Below are 20524 nucleotides of genomic sequence, written 5' to 3'. Positions count from 1 at the left end.
TTGGCGCCTAGGAGTATTTGTAGTGAAGGGGCGCCCTTGCTCTTGGCGCCTAGATAGAGATTGGTGCGACTGCGAAAAGTTCCAAGCCTTTCGTACGCCCTGCTCTCATGTCATTGTGGCATGCTCAAAGGTTCGAAGGGATCCATCCTACTTGCTATCTGAAGTTTACAAAGTCACCAGCCTATCAAATATTTATAAACTTAGTTTTTTGTAGTGGCAAAAGATGACTATTGGCCAGAATATCAAGGGGGCATCGTCTGGCACAACGAAGTTATGCGAAGGAAGAAAAAGGGTCGCCCAAACAGCACCCGGATTCGAACCAGAATGGATACGACGAACAAAATGGTTAGATTATGTAGTTCATGCCGTCAGCCAGGTCACAATCGTACTAACCGTCACAGTGTTGGAACAAGCACAACCAGATAAATTCAAATGTACCTCTGTTGCAATATATGAAAAACTAAATTATTTCATATTATAAGTTTGTGAGCAAATATCATTACATAAACAACAACACAAACAATTAAAACAACTACAATACAATAAATAGGCGATTACAACCATCAAAACAATTTTGAACATGTAATGCATCATCCTATGAACGTCTCGGTTAGTCTTAATATCCATCCATTCACGCACTTCTCCATTTTGGTTGAACGTGGGCACAAGGCATTGGATTCTTCTAATCCTTTCACCATCCCCAATTTCTCCATCTAACCAACTGTTCAACGTCCGATTAAGACGTTCAAACGAATCTATATTCCAGAGTCGAATCTTTATCGGAGACGCAACGAAGAAAAATATTAAATCGACATTTCGCTTGTGAATGTATTCAGACATGGTTAAAACACAAAAACTTGAAGGATAATGGAGTTGAATGAAAGAAAATATGGTAGTAGGGGAAGATTTTGTGTGAAAAATATTACATCAAAGGTGAGATATTTATACAGGGAGAGATAAAATGCATGCGCCAAGAGGCTAGACGCCTGAACATGTCAAGACATGCAGGCGCCATAGACATTGACGCCTCCTCATGAGGCACAATGCAGGCGTCATGGGCATTGACGCCTCCTCAAGAGGCCTCCAATGCAGGGGCCAAGACCTTAGGCGTCTCCTCTTGGCACAAGACAAATGCGCCAGTTCATCTGACGTATCTTTTTTAAAATGTGGTTATTTCAGTATTTTTTTTTTGAAAAACTTATTATTTTGAAATTAATTTTAAAAATATTGATTATTTTGAAAAAAAAAAAATCAGTGTCTTTATACGAGTCATACTCAACCTAATTTAATGTCAATTTTCTTTTAAAAAAGTTATATTTCAATGATTAAAATTTTATTTAAATAATAATAAATAAAATGTTGCGAATTCAAATTTACACATGTCCGTATAGCAGGTTAACTTAACGTTAAATATCAATTTTTATTGTCTAGAAAAATATTTATATTTCTAATGAACAAACATTTCTCAAATTGTATAGCATAAAAAGTAACACTTTATTTTAAAAAGTAGTTACAAAGTCTATTCGATCATAAGGAATAGTTATGCTAAGAACATACTATTTTGCATCACTTTTTCCACACATCCTATATAATTGATTGAAATTAAATTTATGTGACTCCTGCATCATTTGGTATGTCTGCATCTGCCTTGGAATGGCCTCGACGTTTGTTTCATGCTGCAGACGTGAGTTGTTTTAAAAGCTGTTGTAATGTCCAAAATTGATTTCAGTTAAGCGAAACCTTGGAGCTTTCAAAGTACTAAAATCATGGACTTTGAAATTTAATAGCCTCGCTTAATTTTAAATATTTCATTGTCAATGTTTCCATATGAGTAGAACTCGACATGTGTTTTGTTTAGCAACACAATAATAGCTTTAATGATAGTGCTATTTTACAACTTAATGATTTCTATTCATATAAAAATTAAGAATAAAAATTTTAAATTAATTTTCATGAATTAAATAGGTTGTGGACTCACATCCTTTAAATCCACACCAAGTTTAATCAAAGAATGATAGCTGAAACCTATTTGAGTTTTTTTATTAGAATCGTTGAAAGTTGTGGATATGTGATTTTCTTATTTGTAGAGTTCCTTGGGGTTTCTTGAATTTATTCTGATGGGATGAAGAGAGAATCATGATAAACTGCATTTTGTCCAAAAAATACTCTACAAATGGGGATCTATTTATTGGTGTTTTTAGTAAACAATTACGAGTTTTAATTAACTTGAATGATCAAACTCGAAAAATCATAAAGGGCAATTTGTGATAAATGTTTGAGAAAAGTGTGATAGTGTTGTAAGATTGCCTAATGCGAATAACTAAAAAACTTGAACAAATGCTCATAAGTCAACAAAAGAACAAGAACAAGAAAATGCAAATCGCAAAAAGTAATAGAAAATAGTTAAATTAAAGATGGGTCGCAGGTTCATACATTTCTCACAAATTGTTTATCTTTGTGACTCGAATGCGTGAATTTCAAAGGAAATAAAATAAAATACGAACCTCCATTACAACATTAAAATCTACTTATATACTAAGTACATCGATAATTGTCAACAACGGCTGTCTCCTCGGCATTCGACATGTATCTTGCTACATGGGCATTTGTCTTCTAATGTGTTACCATATGTCTTTGGATTTTGAACCGCTTTAAATTGTTCATGTTGTCGAAAACGTCTTCAATTTACCTAATCATATTTGTCAAAAAGTCTATTCGTTGAATTTGCAACTTGGTGTTGACAATATTACTTAGCTTCGTACACTTAGTATTTATATTCACCTTGTATCTCACATTCATTTAGAAAAGACTAAGTCGAAAATCTCCGGCTAACAAATGTCCCCCCAAAAAACATCATTTTCAATCATATTTGCAATATGGCAGAGAAATGGCGGTAAAACTCTAAGCATTATTCAAACCATTATGCATGCACCATCAACATCATGGCTATCTCTACCTAAATTTCATGTTTGCATTCATGCAAGTGCTAGCCATCACGACTCTAATTTCCAAGGCCGTTGTGGACCACACAAAATTAATTGTATTAAATAAAAGAAAAAATTCATTAATTAGTAATGATTTAGGTAAAAAAAATAAAAAACGTTAGTGTTTTAATTTCATAGGGGATGATAACACCTGTGCTTTTCGACATTCCTACCATTACTGGTCTTCGACCAACAGGGGAAACTTTTGACCCCACTCTCAAGAACAAATTTAAACCTAGTTTCTACTTAGACCATCCTAGCTTCGGTTCCTATATAAGAGACCACCATGACTAAACTGAGGAAGTCTCTAACTGCAAGCATATTGCTTTCATCACCCTCTGGTTATCTCATTTCGTGTTTTGTTCTAGTTCTCTTCAAGTAGCTAAGAAGTTCATATCTTTAGAAACCAGATTCACGAGGGGCAAGATGTTTGTCTCAACAGGTTAATCAGGGGGAGTCTTTAAGAATCCTTAGGAGTTGCCTCCCTTAAACTAAAGAACATTTCCAATTTTGATGAAAATCTCATGATTTCTAGCCCTATTTGGCTCTTTAAACTCTGGCTTAACGCCACTTTTGAACCTTCTCTAAATGTTATTTTTCCATCTGATTTACCAAGACAAGTCAAAGGCATTAGACTCTCTTTGTAAGCTCCAGAAGATACTGACTTATCGACTAAATAAGCCTTCAGAAAACATTTCTTTATGTACATGGATTGTGCCACATTCGTTTCTTCTATGGCAACATTGGTCAATCGAAGCCATGGACCAAATTAGTTTAGAAAGGAGTTTCCAACTTATTCACCTGAAAACCTGTATGAAGCTCTCGATATCTGAGTAACTTTCCCTAAGCCTAGTATCCTATCAACTAGAAATTCAATGGGGAAAGTTGGCCCAATGCTTATTAATCATCAATCAAATTTGGTGGCTAGACAATTTGGTTTTAGCTAGTTCTTACTAAGATCACTTTTTACCAATGAAGATGACATCTGCTTGGCTATTACCACACTGACAGAGAGAGACTAGAAAGTGTGTTTAAACTTTGATGCATAAAAAGTCATTCATCTGAGGCCGTTCAAATTTCATCTTCCCAAATTTCCATCATTACCAACTTGTGAACTTGGTTTAGATTTCCAGTTGCCACTTCCCAAATGGTGTCCTTTTGGGTTTTTGTCAGCCCTAAACAAGGAGGTGAAAAAATATACCCGCTGTAAGACCCCAATTTTGACCCTAAGATCCCTCATGCAAATTCATCATAAGCATTAACATTGGGATCATACCTTGGCATCCTCCTTACCCCTCTTTCATTGGGTTTGTTTTGGGAGAGATCACCAAGAACTATGTGATTGTATCATACTTGTATATTATCATTTTACTAACCAAAATACCAAAAATATGTCTTTGCATTTGCTTAACTCTTTTGTAGGTAAGGCATGATTTCCATATCTAGGGTTTGAGACCCTCATGGACAAAGAGCACAACCATGGATTGATTCAAGGATGGTCATAAACATCATATATGAGTCCCAATGATCTCTATATGTCATATTGATCAAGCATTCTTCAAGAGTTTGAGGGTGATTTGCATTGGAAACCCTAGTTTGACTGGGTATCTTGAGTAACTTCTCCAACAAGCTATCTCATCAATTGATCAAATTTCTTAAGGTACACTTTAAAATTCATCATATTATGCATATATGATCTTCCATGAGCCTAGAAAGTCAAGAGAATTGAAGGTTAGCAAGTTGGTTGATGGTGGTTGGCCAGATGAATTCATCTGATTAAAACTGGGTCTCCCTAGACACTATCTCCTATAATTTTCACCATATGGAAATGATTCCAAGATCAAACTTACTCTAAATGACATTCCAAACAACTTTCATGTTGAGACCTAGAGCTAGTTTTGCTTAGAAAATCATTTTCTATTTGAAACATTATAGGCCATTTTGTCTAAACCCTAATTTGAAAGTCAACTTCCCAAGGCCATAACTTGCTCAATTTTTATAAGATGAAATATTTCCAAGTTGCAAAATAAAATTCAATATGTTTACTCCAACTTTGATGTTCGTAGTGAGAGCTGATTCAACTTTTATGAGCATGTGATATGAGGTTACATTATAGGTCATTTTTGACCTATATCATTGATCAAGTGATTTTTCCAAACTTCAAAAATGCATAACTCTATCATTTCAAATCCAAATGACATGAAATTGATGACAATTTTTAAGGTTTTTGAGATAGATACAACTTTGATGAAGACACTTTTCTCATTTGAAGCTCACATAAAAAGTTAAGCAAGGTGGAATATTGAGACATATGGCTTGACACTTAGAAAAAATTTCAATATGTTAAAATTTCCAAACTTCCACCTCAAAATTCTTCAAGTTCCAAGCTCCAAATAGAAAAGTGTTGAACATGAAAGTTGTTCCTATTGATCTAAACTTTACAAAAAGCCCAAATTCATCCATTTTGGACAAGAAATGAATTGGCTTCACATGGCTTGAACATGGCTTGAACATGGTATCATCATTTGGCAAGATTGAACTTCAAACATCCATGCATAATTGCCTAGCATTCCAACATGACTTCAGCCTTGCTTATACTCAATTATAGATCAGATAGAGTGATTTCATGTGTAACACCCTTCTACCCAAACGACATAATATATATATATTATCAGAGTACAACACTGTAGAAGAGTTTACATTTCATAAAAACATAACACTCATTACATTACAACATAAAACATATTATTTAATATTTAAACTTCGCAGCGGACAACAACGCAATTATTCTAATTCAGCATATAACAATTCATAAAAATGGTTCAACATTATCTCAGTAAAACATCCCAACATTTGGTCATCATAAACAACATAAATAATAATCAACTATCTATCGAATCCCATAACCCCGGTGTCACATGACCAGAGCATCTGACTCGACTCTGTAGAATAACCCTACACTTATTCTTCGAACCTCAACAATAGCTATTCCGCTTTATCTGCACATTGCTCATCATAGATGAACATAAACACATGCAGAAGGGGTGAGAATTACATTATTAAATAATAATATAACGACAGAAATATAAACCTAAATATATTTCACATATACCAACACAATTCATCATTATCATCATAATCAATAACTCATGAACATCAACAACACAGCACATCAAATGCAATGCACACACCCATGCATGACTCAACACGACTCGGTATACCCATTTTGTGACCAATACAGGATCACCACTCCCAGATTCATCACCATAGAATCCGAGTTCCCCGTAAGGAACCAAGCCTCTCAACAAGCCCGGAGTCAACAACATCATTGGAACTCATGTCCGTTCATCACTAGGCATCAGCCTTTCACGAATGCATGCACACCAAGCATTCATCATAATCAACATAGCAACAACAGCATCATATAGTCATGTTATCATCATCATTAACACATTCTATCATAAGAGCATATCACCTCATGCCACATAATCAAACACAGTATTATCGCACTCTACTAATATCTATACCACCCAAAGCAACGGGAATTGATCCCTCGTATACTATGCATCAGCTAAGTTACCTCACTCAGCCTAAACAACCGAAACTGCACAACAACAGCCAGGAAAGACCACAAGTCTGCCCATACGCGTATTGCCCATGCTCATACGCGTATTGCCCACGCCTGGCCAAATCCATACGCGTATTGCCCATGTCCATACGCGTATGCTACGCGTATCACATTCCCATACGCGTACCACCAGAGACCAACCCACGTTCAAAACATCATCTTCCTCATCCATACGCGTATTGCCTAGTGCCATACGCGTACCATCAGTCTCATACGCGTATTGCCTAGTGCCATACGCGTATGACCAGAGACCAAGTTTCTAGATCTGCAATGGCTTTCCCTGCTACGAGATCTATCCAAATTCATCCTTAAACAGTCCAATTTTCACATAAACTCACTCATATCATCTAGTACAGTTAGTCTCCTATTCGATTTCACCATCCTAACATCATTGCATATAATTTCTACGAATTCCTTCGACTAAAAACCCCAAATTCGTTCACCCAATATTTCACCAATTTCAACATATCATTGTTTAATAAGGTTCAGACCCCTTACCTCTTTGGATTGAAGGAAGCTCCGAGTAATCTTTGGCCTCTTCCTCTTCTTCCTCTTTCTCTTCAGCGTTTCCCTTTCTCTCTGACTCTGAGACACAATACGTGAAAAACCAACTCTGAGTTCTCCTTTGGAATCTTTTTCTATCCAATTTCCACTTTTACCCTTCCACTCTTCATATTCCACTTATTTTATTATATAATTATTATTAAAATAAGTAACACTAATAATAATAATAATAATAATAATTCCCAATTTTATTTAAAAATTCCTTTTTACCTTCAAATAATCCTATTAAATAATATTTAAATTATTCTAACGATAATCGGGGTGTTACAACTCTCCCCCACTAAAAGAGTTTTCGTCCTCGAAAACATACCTCAAGCAAATAGAGCCGGATACGACTCCTTCATCTGATCTTCACGCTCCCAAGTCAAGCTCTCACCAGCTGGACCTCCCCAAACAACTTTCACTAGAGCAATCTTCTTACCTCTCAGGGTCTTCTCTTCTCGGTCATCTATCCGAATTGGCAACACCTCAACGGTCAAATTATCCCTCACCTGGATATCATCCAACTGAACAACATGCGAAGGATCCGCAATATATTTTCTCAACTGAGATACATGAAACACATCATGCAGATTAGAAAGCGACGGCGGTAAAGCTATCCGATACGCCACTTCCCCAACCCTCTTCAAAACCTGATACGGACCCACAAACCTCGGAGTAAGCTTTTTAGACTTTAAAGCTCTACCCACACCTGTCGTCGGAGTAACTCTCAAGAACACATGATCTCCCTCTTGGAACTCAAGTGCCTTTCTCCTGTTATCATGATAACTCTTCTGACGACTCTGAGAAATCTTCATTTTCTCCTGAATCATCTTAACCCTTTCAGTCGTCTGCTGCACAATCTCAGGTCCGAGTACAACACTCTCACCTGACTCATACCAACACAATGGAGTTCTACACCTCCTACCATACAATGCTTCATATGGAGCCATACCGATACTAGCATGAAAACTATTATTATAAGTAAACTCCACCAACGGCAAATAACTATCCCAAGAACCACTCTGCTCCAACACACAAGCTCTCAACAAATCCTCCAAGGATTGGATAGTTCTTTCAGTCTGACCATCAGTCTGAGGATGATAAGCCGAACTCAACCTCAACTTAGTCCCCAACGCTTTCTGCAAACTTTCCCAAAATCTAGAAGTAAATCTGGGATCCCTATCAGACACAATACTGGATGGAATACCATGCAGCCTCACTATCTCTTCAATATACAACTCCGCCAACTTCTCTAAAGAGTGATTAATCTTCATCGGCAAGAAATGCGCCGACTTAGTCAACCGATCCACAATCACCCAAATAGAATCATTACCTTTCACCGTCCTCGGCAATCCCGTCACAAAATCCATGGAAATGCTATCCCACTTCCATTCAGGAATCTTCAAAGGTTGCATCATACCTGCCGGTTTCTGATGTTCAATCTTTGACTTCTGACAAGTCAAACAGGCATACACAAACTTAGCAACATCTCTTTTCATACCAGCCCACCAAAACAACTTCTTCAAATCTTGATACATTTTAGTTGCACCTGGATGGATACTCAATCCACTCCTATGACCCTCTTCAAGAATACTCTTTTTCAATTCAGACACCTCAGGAACACAAACTCTACCTTTAAATCGCAGGATGCCATTCTCATCAATCTCAAAATTACCACCATTACCCTGGTTAACCATAGTAATATGATCAACGAGAGCGACATCAACTTGCTGACCATTCCGAATATCTTCTAGAATTCCACTAGTCAACTTCAGCATACCCAACTTTACACTATCAGCGGAAACTTCACAACCCAAACTCATATCACGGAACTGTTCAATTAACTCAAGCTCCCGAACCATCATCATAGACATATGTAGAGACTTTCTACTCAGCGCATCTGCAACTACATTAGCCTTACCGGGATGATAACTCAATTCAAAGTCAAAATCCTTCAGTAATTCTAACCACCTTCTCTGCCTCATATTTAACTCTTTCTGATCAAACAGATACTTCAGACTCTTGTGATCACTGAACACTTCGAATCTGGAACCATACAGATAATGCCTCCACATTTTCAACACAAATACAACAGCTGCAAGTTCTAGATCATGCGTAGGATAATTCCTCTCATGAACTCTCAACTGTCTAGAAGCATAAGCTACAACTTTACCATTCTGCATCAAAACACCACCAAGACCCATTAAAGAAGCATCACAATAAACAACGAAGGACTCACCAGGATTAGGCAAGATCAACACTGGAGCACTGGTCAACCGCTTCTTCAACTCAACAAAACTCGCTTCACAAGCTGCATCCCACACATACACTTGACCCTTCTTAGTCAACTGCGTCAACGGCAATGCCAACTTAGAGAAGCCCTCAATAAATCTGCGATAATAACCAGCTAACCCCAGAAAACTGCGTATCTCAGTAGCAGACTTCGGAGTCTCCCACTGTAATACGGCATCAACTTTAGCAGGATCAACGGAAATTCCACCACTCGAAATCACATGGCCAAGGAAACTCACTTCCTTCAACCAGAACTCACATTTAGATAACTTTGCATATAACTTCTTTTCTCTTAACACCTGCAAGACAAGTCTCAGATGTCCTGCATGCTCTTCTTCAGTCTTAGAATATATCAATATATCATCTATAAACACCACAACAAAAGTATCAAGGTACGGATGAAATATACGATTCATATATTCCATAAACACACCTGGAGCATTAGACACACCGAACGGCATCACAGTGTATTCATAATGACCATACCTCGTACGGAAAGCAGTCTTTGCAATATCCTCTGACTTCACTCGGATCTGATGATAACCCGACCGCAAATCAATCTTACTGAAAACATGAGCTCCAACCAACTGGTCCATCAAATCATCAATCCTCGGCAATGGATACCGATTCTTGATAGTCACCTTATTCAACTGCCGATAATCGACACACAACCTCATCGTACCTTCTTTCTTCTTCACTAACAATACCGGTGCACCCCAAGGAGAAACACTTGGACGCACAAACTTCTTCTCAAGCAATTCCTCAAGTTGCTTCTTCAATTCAACTAATTCCGTTGCCGACATTCTATACGGAGACATCGACACTGGACTCGTACCTGGTACTAAGTCAATGGCAAATTCGACTTCACGTTCTGGGGGTAAATCACTTACATCCTCCGGAAACACATCCTGAAATTCACAGACAACAGGCAAATCTACACTCACCACTTTCTTATCCGCTTGCAGAGACGCAAATAAAGCGAATATCTGAGCTTCATCTTCCACAAATTCCCCCACCTGCCTAGCAGATAGGAATCTTGCCTCATCATTCTCACCAACTTCAGAAAACCGCACCGTCTTCCTATAGCAGTTGATAAACACACCATAGAATTCTAGCCAATTCATTCCCAGAATAATATCAATTTGGTGCAAGGGCAAGCACACCAAATCAACCACGAACTCTCTCTCAAAGATCGTCAAATGACAACCTCGACAGACAACAGAAGTTTTCACAGAACCATTAGCAGGAGTATCTATCACCATACTTCCGCCTAGGGACGACATAATCATACCAATCCTGGTCGCACACTCATACGAAATAAACGAATGAGTAGCACCAGTGTCAACAATAGCAAGCAATTCAACATTATTAATCAAGCAAGTACCTTTTATCAGATTATCTTCCTTAGGAGCTTCAGCCCCACTCAGAGCAAACACCCTACCAGTAGTATGAGCTGCAGTAGCCGCCTTCTTCGGTTTCGAGCACTGCGAACTAATATGGCCTTTCTCGCCGCAATTAAAACATGTCGGACCAGCATCCTTACATTCAGTAACTCTATGACCAGCCTGACCGCATCGGAAACATCTCAGCACTTTCTTGGTACAGCTATCAGCACGGTGGCCTGGCTCGCCACACTTGAAACATTTACCAGCTATGGAAGATCCTCCCCCACTTGGCTTCTTCTCATCTGCCACTTTCTGCTTACCTTTGCCATTTGGAGATGCATAAGGACTACCACGATCCTTATTCTTCTTCTCGCTAAGACTCTTGTAATGAGCAGTCCTAGCCTTGCTATCTTCATCAAATATCCTGCACTTATTAACCAGTGTAGGAAACCTACGAATCTCCTGGTAACCAATGCCTTGTTTGATCTCTGGACGCAACCCATTCTCAAACTTGACACACTTGGATTCCTCAGCATCAGCATTATTATAGTGAGGGCAATACTGCACCAGCTCTTCAAACTTCGAAGCGTAGTCAGCAACAGACATGTTACCCTGCTTCAGTTCTAGAAATTCCATCTCCTTCTTACATCGCACATCAGCAGGAAAATATTTCTCCAGAAAGGCCGTCTTGAACCTTTCCCAAGTCATCTCAGCACCTGGTACTGCAATTCTCTGACGAGTGTTATCCCACCAGTTTTCAGCCTCTTCAGATAACATATGCGTACCAAACTGCACCTTCTGTGCTTCAGTACACGTCATCACCCGGAAAATCTTCTCAATTTCCTTCAGCCAAATCTGAGCACCATCTGGATCATAGCGCCCTTTGAATGTAGGAGGGTTATTCTTCAGAAACCTTCCCAAATTCCTAAACTCGTCGACCGGCGGATTCTGCTGCGCCTGCATAGCCTGTGCCATAGCAGTCAAAGCCTCAGCAATCACACGGTCGCTTTCTCCAGCCATACTCTGCACAACACAACCACAACCGTTAAATATCGACAGTGTCATTTACACTAATCGACCAACAGGGAAAACCTCCCATTATGACTCGACTGGACTGACCATGCTCTGATACCACTAATGTAACACCCTTCTACCCAAACGACATAATATATATATATATTATCAGAGTACAACACTGTAGAAGAGTTTACATTTCATAAAAACATAACACTCATTACATTACAACATAAAACATATTATTTAATATTTAAACTTCGCAGCGGACAACAACGCAATTATTCTAATTCAGCATATAACAATTCATAAAAATGGTTCAACATTATCTCAGTAAAACATCCCAACATTTGGTCATCATAAACAACATAAATAATAATCAACTATCTATCGAATCCCATAACCCCGGTGTCACATGACCAGAGCATCTGACTCGACTCTGTAGAATAACCCTACACTTATTCTTCGAACCTCAACAATAGCTATTCCGCTTTATCTGCACATTGCTCATCATAGATGAACATAAACACATGCAGAAGGGGTGAGAATTACATTATTAAATAATAATATAACGACAGAAATATAAACCTAAATATATTTCACATATACCAACACAATTCATCATTATCATCATAATCAATAACTCATGAACATCAACAACACAGCACATCAAATGCAATGCACACACCCATGCATGACTCAACACGACTCGGTATACCCATTTTGTGACCAATACAGGATCACCACTCCCAGATTCATCACCATAGAATCCGAGTTCCCCGTAAGGAACCAAGCCTCTCAACAAGCCCGGAGTCAACAACATCATTGGAACTCATGTCCGTTCATCACTAGGCATCAGCCTTTCACGAATGCATGCACACCAAGCATTCATCATAATCAACATAGCAACAACAGCATCATATAGTCATGTTATCATCATCATTAACACATTCTATCATAAGAGCATATCACCTCATGCCACATAATCAAACACAGTATTATCGCACTCTACTAATATCTATACCACCCAAAGCAACGGGAATTGATCCCTCGTATACTATGCATCAGCTAAGTTACCTCACTCAGCCTAAACAACCGAAACTGCACAACAACAGCCAGGAAAGACCACAAGTCTGCCCATACGCGTATTGCCCATGCTCATACGCGTATTGCCCACGCCTGGCCAAATCCATACGCGTATTGCCCATGTCCATACGCGTATGCTACGCGTATCACATTCCCATACGCGTACCACCAGAGACCAACCCACGTTCAAAACATCATCTTCCTCATCCATACGCGTATTGCCTAGTGCCATACGCGTACCATCAGTCTCATACGCGTATTGCCTAGTGCCATACGCGTATGACCAGAGACCAAGTTTCCAGATCTGCAATGGCTTTCCCTGCTACGAGATCTATCCAAATTCATCCTTAAACAGTCCAATTTTCACATAAACTCACTCATATCATCTAGTACAGTTAGTCTCCTATTCGATTTCACCATCCTAACATCATTGCATATAATTTCTACGAATTCCTTCGACTAAAAACCCCAAATTCGTTCACCCAATATTTCACCAATTTCAACATATCATTGTTTAATAAGGTTCAGACCCCTTACCTCTTTGGATTGAAGGAAGCTCCGAGTAATCTTTGGCCTCTTCCTCTTCTTCCTCTTTCTCTTCAGCGTTTCCCTTTCTCTCTGACTCTGAGACACAATACGTGAAAAACCAACTCTGAGTTCTCCTTTGGAATCTTTTTCTATCCAATTTCCACTTTTACCCTTCCACTCTTCATATTCCACTTATTTTATTATATAATTATTATTAAAATAAGTAACACTAATAATAATAATAATAATAATAATAATTCCCAATTTTATTTAAAAATTCCTTTTTACCTTCAAATAATCCTATTAAATAATATTTAAATTATTCTAACGATAATCGGGGTGTTACATCATGGGCCTGCACACGCCCATGCACTCATGAATCACACATTGCTAATTTAGGAAGTTCATTTCAAGTGTGCAAATATCAACTGAATTGGCTATAAATAGAGCTCCATATGCTCAGAATTTTACACACATTTGCGCCAGCTTTGATCCCAAACCTCTAACCCTCTCATTCTAAAGGATAATCCTGAGAATTTCACTTGAAATTGAGTTTGAATTCTCACTGTTTTGAGATTCAAAACGTTAGGGATCCAAGACCTTTTGAGCATTCAATTATACTTCTACAAGCATTTGGAGTGAGATCAAGCACAAGCCAAGGCAAGAACAGCTGAATCGAGACCTACATTGAAGGTATTTACCAGAAATTTTAATCTCTTTGATTCTCTCTAAATCTTGCTCAATTCTCTTGATTCTTTGGTTGTCTGAAGTCCTACCAATGTAGGAAAGAAGATTGAGTTGCTTTGAGGCCAAATCGAAGCAACTCAGTTCATGTACCTCAAATTTCAACTCCATGTATCTCTCAATATACTTGGAGTTAGGATAAATTGAGGCCAGATTCGTGCTCAGTGCCATTTTTACTTTGAAATCATGTCCTTCTTTTTAATTTAGGTGATGGTTATGACTGAACATGTCCGGCGAGGCTCGCCTGAGAAGGAGACCGGAGTTGTAGCTCCGGTGGTGAGTTGGCATGTTCAGAGCCACATGATCCTTTTGAAATGAAATAATCTCGTGCGTTGGTTTGAATTACCTTCCCTGTGGCGCGCTGACTCAGGCGTATTGTGGATTGCGCGGTTGTGACCACTTGATCTGCCACCTCAATTAATGAGGGAGATCAAGTGGTCCACGTTTTTTCTGATCATTTAATTTTCATTTTAATCCTTTTATTTTCATTAATTCATATTGATTTTAATATTGATCCAAAAAAATGAGAGTTTCACCAAAAATTTGACCACTTTGCAAAAAGATAGAAACTTTGGCCTTATGTCATTGCACTTTCGAACTTCTTTTCTTAAATCAAACTTGTAAATAAACTTAACTATACTTGACTTGAACTTTCAAAAAGCCAAAAAGAACTAACTCACTCAAATAATTTTTAGGCCTTTGGGCCTTTCAAACTTAATTTTGTTAAAAGCAATGCATCCACTTTAAAATTTGTATCATGAACTACGAGGTTTTGATCCCTTATTTTTATGTTGGTACGTAGGCACAAGACCGAAGGTCTTGTCAAACACAAAATTATAATTAATGAATTCTTTTCTCATCCCCCCATTCTATTTGTTTGTAAACATCACCTTATACCAAGTACATATGCACACAAAAAGGGCTCCCTAGGAGTACCTAGGACACTTTGGGTGCTAACACCTTCCCTCTGTGTAACCAACCCCCTTACCTGTAATCTCTTACATTTTATTAGTTTTGATTTGAAAACTTCTTACTTTTTTTGGGTTTTGTTCGTACTTTTTCCCTTTTTCCTTGGAAACAATAAAAGTGCATTGGCGACTCTTGTTATTTGATCTCTAGCTTATCCATAGCTTGATGATCGTGAATTTACCACTACACCCATGATAACACGAAATTATATCACATTTTAGGACTTAATTCAATTAAATTATATTATTATTTACTTTAAATTATTTCATTTTATCAGATATTACGCGGTATTTCCTTCCTATTTATCTCAGGTATCTATTTGAAGCAAAAGTAAAAAAAGGAAGAAAAGGAGGTGTAAAAAAGAAGTTTCTGGAAACAAATAGCAAAAGCCAAGCCCAGCCCAAAGAAGGCACAGGCGTTGTGCCTGTGACGAGCGTCACAGAGGTTGTGACGAGCGTCACGCTATATGCACTTGTGTGACGAGCGTCACACATGGTGTGACGGACGTCACACCATTCCCCTATATTTGAGGCACAAGGAATGCTTCAGAGACGTTGAGAGAGAGTTGAGCCCTATTTCCACGCCCAACTATTCTGCACGTTGAAGACTTTTTGACGCGGAAGCAGTTGCAGGAGGTGGCATATAAATAGTAGCTTTTTGGAAAGCTTAGGGTTCCACGCCTTTTTCCAGATTTTTGCCGTTTTCGTATTCTTTCTTTTTCCAGCAGCTTAGGCATATTTTTATAGTATTACTTTGACAAATTTTTATATTGTTTTCCTTTTGCAATTCTATTTTCTTTTCCAGCTCTTAATTAATTTTTCGCACAATAGTTTCTACACCGGAAACTATTGTGTACCTTTTACCGGATCTAACCTTACGTTAGAATCTAGTTTTTTTTATTCCTTCGTTTTATTTTTCTGCCTGATTGAAGAACTCAAGAACAAATCCAACCGGTCTGTGGTGGAGTGTTCAAGACTGCTATTTAATTATTCAGGTTCTTTATTTATTTGTTGAATTTATATATGCTTGTTTTTATTATTAATTTTTGCTGCTTGCCTGTGATGAATCTGTTTATGCATGTTATTTATTTAAGTCTGTTTAGCATGTCTGGCTGATTTATTTAGGTATGGGTATGTAAAGTAAGCGGAATGAAGGAATCAAAACTAAGTTGGTTTAATTAAGTTTAAAATTAAAATCACTCTTTTTACGGTCTCAATTTACAGGTTTAATAACAAAGTTTTTGTACGAGAGTAAAAGACATAAAGAAGTTAAAATCAATAGAGCGAGAGTTTGAGGTTTTGACTGGACAGTGTAAATTGGACATTAATTCTAGATCAGGGCGAGAGCAATTTTTAGAGTTAATTAAATTCTAACCTTTTTCAAAAAGTATTTTTAAAGATTGAATGTGAGGGCGAGAGTTAAGCATTTGAGTTTAATTATATAACCTAAGTCAACAGAGCGAGAGTTTGAGATAAGGGTGTTTAAACGATTAGTGTTTTCTTAAAAAGAGTTTCTACGGATCCTACTGTTTTCAAAAAGTGGTTTTTGACTTAACTATAAGTGACAACTACGTTAATATAAAATCATAGTTTATTCAACAGAGCGAGAGTTTGAGATAAAACTTTTAACCAATAGCGTCAACTGAAAAGATTCATTTTAAAACCAAGAAACCAATAAAGAATTAATTCCCTAATTACGACGAATTACATACCGATATCCGCTTATTAGATATTAATTTTAGATCTTATTTTAGTTTTAGCTTTTTCCCCCAAACAATCAAAGTATTACCTGCCTTAGCTTTACGAAGTAACCTTAGATAACGGTATATCAATTCATAAGTCCCTGTGGGATCGATATCTTTTAAAACTACGCGATAGAACTGTGCACTTGCAGTTTGTACCCCAAATTCGACTCATAAAGTCGAGCGATCAAGTTTTTGGCGCCGTTGCCGGGGACTTTTATTTAAGTCGATATCATAACTCTTCTGTTACGCTGTAGAGACTAAGGCTTTTCTTTCTCTTTTCTTTCTCTCGTTGATTTGTATGCCACGCACTCGCTCTCAAGGCGAACCGCTCTACTTACGAATCAACGATATCGAACTATATCTCCGAGTCTTACGACGAATTCGGGAATATCGTGCTGCAAACAATCTACCTCCTGTAGAACTTCCTGGTTTCAAAAATATTTTCCCTTCGATACCCGAGATGGCAGAACCAGCTCGTGCTCTTAGAGATTACGCCGCTCCATCGCAAGATGAACCGTATTCAAGTATTGCTCCGCCCGCAATCGAAGCAAACAACTTTGAACTCAAACCTTCACTGTTGCAGGCAGTGCAACATAACCAATTCTCTGGGAATCCTACTGAGGATCCTAACCTTCATTTATCCGTATTTGTCCAATACGCTGATACTGTTAAAGCTAATGGTGTCACTTCAGAGGCAATTCGACTTCGTCTTTTTCCTTTCTCACTAAGAGATAGCGCTAGAAGATGGCTTCAATCTCTTCCTTCTAACTCAGTCACCACATGGAACGAGTTGAAGAAAGTTTTTCTTGCTCGATATTTTCCGCCAAGCAAAACAGCTATGTTAAGAGCCCAAATAAATGGATTTAAACAGAAAGATAACGAGTCTCTTTTCGAAGCATGGGAAAGATACAAAGACATGATGAGACTTTGTCAACACCATGGTTTAGAAGACTGGTTAGTAATTCATACATTCTATAATGGTCTCCTGTACAACACGAGGTTAACAATAGATGCCGCCGCCGGTGGCGCGCTAATGAACAAACCTTATGCAGACGCTTACCAACTTATCGAAAGCATGGCTCAAAACCACTATCAATGGGGAACCGAACGAACAATGGTGGAAAAACCTCAAACGAAAACTGGCATGTACGAGATAAGTAACCTTGATCATGTTAATGCAAAAGTGGATGCTCTGGTCCAGAAAATTGAAAGTTTAAATGTATCACCTCCAGCCACAGTAGTTGCCATAACTCAGAATTGCGAAGTCTGTGGAATCCAAGGTCACACTCCTGCAGATTGTCAACTCCTAACAGGAATCCAAGCGGAGCAAGTAAACTATGCTCAAGGAAGCCCCTATTCGCATACCTATAACTCAAATTGGAAGAATCATCCAAATTTTTCATATAAGAGTAATAATGCTTTATACGCACCTGGACAATCTCCAAATCAAGCCCCAGCTATACCTCCGGGATATCAGAAGCCGACCCCATCTACACCTAACAATAACGCCCCTAGGAAATCCAACTTGGAAATCATGATGGAGAACTTTATAGCTTCTCAACAGCAAACCAATAAAGATTTCTTAAACCAGAATGTACACACTGGCGAACAAATTAAACAGCTAGCAAGTAAAGTAGATGCCCTGGCTACTCATAACAAAATGCTGGAAACGCAAATATCACAAGTAGCTCAACAACAAGCGCCTACTGCTGCCCCAACTGGTACATTTCCTGGCCAACCCCAACCTAACCCAAGAAGCCACGCTCATGCAATTATACTGAGAAGTGGAACGGAAGTGGAAGGACCGTCTGACCCAAGGATAGAAAACCAAAACTCTGAAAGGTCAACTGAGGAAAGTGAACCTAAGGAAAAGGCAGAGAGTAATAAGGAAACCGTAGAAAAGAAGGAACCTTATGTACCTTCACCACCTTATAAACCACCTATCCCTTACCCTCAAAGGCTTGTTAAAACCAAAGATGCGGGCCAATTTAAAAAATTTGTCGACCTACTAAAACAATTAAACGTCACTATTCCGTTTACAGAAGCTATTACGCAGATGCCCTCATATGCCAAGTTTTTAAAAGAAATTCTTTCTAATAAAAGGAAACTTGAAGATAGCGAAACCGTTACACTTACTGCTGAATGTAGCGCTATAATACAGAATATGCCTCCTAAACTTAAAGACCCAGGTAGTTTCTCTATACCTTGTCACATAGGAAAATTTGTCATAGACAAAGCCTTATGCGATTTAGGAGCCGATATTAGTGTTATGCCTTTATCCATATGCAAGAGACTTGAAATGGGAGAATTAAGACCAACTAAAATGTCTGTGCAACTAGCAGATCGTTCCGTAAAATATCCTGTAGGAATTCTTGAAAATGTTCCAGTGCGCATAGGTCAATTCTACATTCCAACTGATTTTATAATTATGGATATTAGAGAAGATGAAGTTACACCCATTATACTGGGAAGACCGTTCTTAGCAACCGCCGGTGCAATCATAGACGTAAAACGAGGACGACTCACTTTCGAAGTAGGAGAAGAGAAAATTGAGTTCATCCTTTCCCAATTTTTGAAAGCACCTGCAATAGAAGATACATGTTACTTCATGGATATCATCGATGAATGCATAAAAGAAACGGAGTTAGAAAAAGACAAATCATCTGACTACCTTGTAGCAATGCCTCAAGAAACCAACCTTACGCAATGCCTCAAGAAACCAACCTTAGACCTGAAAACACTTCCCAAGAATCTGAGATATGAATTCCTAGACTTAGAGCTTGAACGACCAGTGATAGTTAATGCTGACCTAGGAACACTCAAAACAGAAAAACTCCTGCATATCTTAAGAAAATATCCAACCGCACTAGGTTACAACATCACCGATCTTAAAGGAATAAGTCCTTCTATTTGTATGCACCGCATCATGTTAGAAGAAGACTGTAAAACTTCTAGGGAACACCAGAGGAGACTAAACCCGATCCTGAGTGAGGTAGTGAAGAAGGAAATAACCAAGTTATTAGAGGCAGGTATCATATATCCTATATCTGATAGCAAATGGGTTAGTCCTGTACACGTAGTACCAAAGAAAGGAGGTATAACAGTCATTGAAAATGAAAAAGGAGAAACTATAACCAAACGAATCGAATCGGGATGGAGAATGTGCATTGACTATAGGAAACTAAACAAAGCAACCCGAAAAGATCATTTCCCTTTACCATTCATTGACCAAATGTTAGAACGATTAGCAAAACATTCACATTTCTGCTATCTAGACGGTTACTCAGGTTTCTTTCAAATACCAATTCACCCTGATGACCAAGAAAAGACAACGTTCACGTGCCCTTTTGGTACCTTCGCTTATAGACGAATGTCGTTTGGCTTGTGTAATGCTCCTGCAACTTTCCATAGATGCATGATGGCAATATTCGCCGATTTTCTAGAAAAAATCATGGAAGTATTTATGGATGACTTTTCCGTATGCGAACAAAGCTTTGAAGAATGTCTTGAAAACCTAGAGAAAGTTCTAGAGCGATGTGTAAAAGTAAACCTAGTACTTAATTGGGAAAAATGCCACTTTATGGTACAAGAAGGAATTGTTTTA

At 38.2% G+C, this 20524-nt stretch overlaps 1 non-coding gene across 1 annotated transcript; it reads right to left on the bottom strand.

Annotated features, from left to right (window-relative positions):
- Positions 1 to 17758: 17758 nt before the first annotated feature.
- On the bottom strand, positions 17759 to 17865 carry LOC127089466 (small nucleolar RNA R71). Its single transcript, XR_007791059.1, has one exon. It is a non-coding gene; the product is annotated as a small nucleolar RNA R71 (small nucleolar RNA).
- Positions 17866 to 20524: the final 2659 nt, after the last annotated feature.

This window comes from Lathyrus oleraceus, chromosome 5, assembly GCF_024323335.1.
Source record: "Lathyrus oleraceus cultivar Zhongwan6 chromosome 5, CAAS_Psat_ZW6_1.0, whole genome shotgun sequence".
In the NCBI taxonomy this organism is placed as follows: Eukaryota; Viridiplantae; Streptophyta; class Magnoliopsida; order Fabales; family Fabaceae; genus Lathyrus; species Lathyrus oleraceus.
The sequence above is the reverse complement of the archived record's forward strand: the minus strand, read 5'-3'. Positions and strand labels throughout refer to the sequence as shown.